The sequence below is a fragment of the Elephantulus edwardii genome, unplaced genomic scaffold (assembly GCF_000299155.1).
Source record: "Elephantulus edwardii isolate Elephantulus edwardi_28Jun2011 unplaced genomic scaffold, EleEdw1.0 scaffold00049, whole genome shotgun sequence".
NCBI lineage: Eukaryota > Metazoa > Chordata > Mammalia > Macroscelidea > Macroscelididae > Elephantulus > Elephantulus edwardii.
The window spans coordinates 8,147,284-8,150,039 of NW_006399799.1; the positions used below are offsets into that span (position 1 = coordinate 8,147,284).

A 2,756-nucleotide genomic window follows, 5' to 3' on the forward strand; every position below is an offset into this window, starting at 1 on the left:
TCTTTGGGATAGGAACAAATATCGATCTCTTCCAGTCAGTTGGCTGAGTGGTCGTTCTCCAGATTTCTTGGCACAACTTGGCACAACTTGGTGAGCATGTCCAGGGCAGCATCTGTTAACTGAAATATGTCAATTGGTATACCATCTGTTCCTGGAGCCTTATTTTTTGCCTGGAAACTCTAAACTTTGATAAATGACAATAATTATACAAAAAGACTTCAGGCCTTTTGTTCATAGGGTCAATATGAGTCATGCCCGACTTGACGGCAATCAACAGCAACAGCTATTACTGTGAAGTTCTCCATTTCTCTCTTCAGTCTGTTAGGTTTGATTTCTGTATCTTGTGGTTCTATCACTGGATGTGTAGATATTGAATATAGTTGTGTATTCTTTTCCAGTTGTCCTTTTTATCGTTATATAATACTCTTCCTTGTCTCTTATGTTAGTGTTTGTCTTGAAGTCTGTTTTATCAGAAATTAATATTCCCATTCCTGCTATCTTTTTTTTTACATGCAATACTTTTATTTTAAACATGCCAGGAAAGCCTTTTCAGAGTCTACTAATTGAAAGCTAGCAGCAGTATACAGATCACAAGAAGCAACATGTTAGTAAGCTCAGCACATAGCATCCAAAGCAAACAGGCATGAGACAATGAATATTTATAAAGTGTTAAAAAAATTGTATGAATAGTGTACTGTCTGGCAGGGGAGGTGAAGAGAAAAAATGGAAGACACAGTGTTTCCCAATGCTTCACCTGCACAATCCTCTAGTTCTAATCTCCCAGAGCCTTCAAATGCGGTGCATGACAGCAAGGATGGGTGGGAGGGAGGGAGGGATGGAAAGAGGTGTGTTCCTGCCTATTATTACATTTGTTCAAAATATATTTTCATATGCCTGCCTTTGGTGGGAAGCTAGTTTGAATTTCTAGGTTATAGTGACTTATCTATTGGATCCATAGTACTGCAATGAAGACATAGGTATATTAAATTATGACTGGCAATATATAGGTATGTAGCTCAGTAGTAAAATATTAACCTATTAAAACCCAATATTAATATTTGGGAAGATTACTAACATAACTGGGGATGGGGTTCTCTTCTGTTCTAACATTGTGATAGTTCTTAAAGGAACTGTTGGGTATTATTAGACCATACATACGTGTCTCACTAACTGTGGCATCACAAAATGGTGAAATCATGGAGTGTTTTCAATTTTATGTACTGGTACTGATGGCTTTTACCCTGATGTCGTAGCTCCACATAGGACACATGGGCTTACACAGGATGTGATGGGACTGACATTAAATACAGCTTTCATTTTATTAAAGACATGTCACCACTTGGAGACCAAACCACACTACATATGCACTGCTTATTTTGACCTAGTGTCCCATCTTTATTTTCTTTGGTAAATATATTCCTCTCAGGAGATTAATCAGATGGTTCCTTAATAACATATCTCTATCTCTACCTCTATTTATCTCTATATCTCTATTTATCTCTATCTCTATCTTTTTTTTAAGATGAAACAATACTCAAAACATTCATAGGTTTGTTTTTTTTTAAGAGAAGAAATTAAATCAGTTGGAGCAGGCATAAGCTAACTAAAATCTTAAGTAGAATGAAAAGGGCGAAGGAGAAGAAGAGAGGAAAAAATACAATTGTAAAGGTATTGGCTCTAAAATAATCTATAACTATTATAACAAGATAACCAAGAAAGCCAGCGTCACCAAGCTGAGGATATTTTCTTTCTTAAGTACATTCCTCTGTGAAATTCTTCATATTCGATGAGTAGTCAGTTAGTATACAGGGACATTAAAATATTCATGACGTGGCTTTGTGCCAAGGAACCGCTGAACCTCCCGCAGGAGATCCGCTTGCTCGATCGCTTTCAGGACATTTTTCTTGGAAGTTTCCTGAACTTCCCCTCCCAGAAGAAACTCATCCAAAATAAAATACCCCTTCTCAAAATTAAAGATGATGTCAAGTTCACACACACTGCCAAAGTGCTTGTCAAAGAGTTCCACGTTAACGATGAATTATTTCCAGGGTAATGAGTTCATTGTCCTGATCCTCAATAGCACAGCAAAAGTACAGACTTGCATATTTCTTGTAAACAATCTTCAGATCTCGCCACTCTAGAAAGCTGCACATTTTAGGTTTCCGAGCCAAGACGGTTTGAACGAGTTCCCATGTGATCTTTTTCTTCTCTTTGTCTGACAGGGGGACATACCATTTCTGCAGTCGCAGCTTCCCCTGACAACTAAAAAGCAACATAAACTGCATTGCAGCCCTGGTCGCGGCAGCGACAGATCTCGGCTGAGAGCAGTGACTAAGGGGAAACCCCTGTCGCTGCGCTGAGGAGCAGCAGCCGTCTCCTGCTATCTTTTAAAAAAATTTTTTTTTTACTTTTTTTTTTAATTTTTTTTTACTTTTTTTTTGGTGTATACCGTCAAATCGGATCTGACTGGCACAGGAGGAGATTGCCCCTCCTTCACCAACAGAGCATCTGGTGGATTTGAACCGTGTACCTCTAGGATTGCAGAGCAGCTTCTTGCCACTAGGTCACCAGAGCTCCCTACTTCTATCTTTTGATTGCTATTTGCTTAATATAGTTTCTCCTACCCCCATCCCTTGGTGTTTTTTTTTTTTAAATTTCACCTTTATTCTTTTTTTTTTAAATTTAGGTTGTTTATATTTCATTTCAATGAATATCTACAGAGATTTTGGGATTCCATTCATTCATTGTTGCACCCT

The 2,756-nt window shown here is 38.0% G+C and overlaps 1 protein-coding gene and 1 pseudogene across 1 annotated transcript in view; one reads left to right on the forward strand and one right to left on the reverse strand.

Annotated features, from left to right (window-relative positions):
- DNALI1 (dynein, axonemal, light intermediate chain 1) overlaps window positions 1-2,756 on the forward strand; it is a 34,578-nt gene that overhangs the window by 16,409 nt on the left and 15,413 nt on the right. The window lies entirely within an intron of this gene.
- Window positions 1,799-2,285, reverse strand: LOC102860357 (annotated as a pseudogene).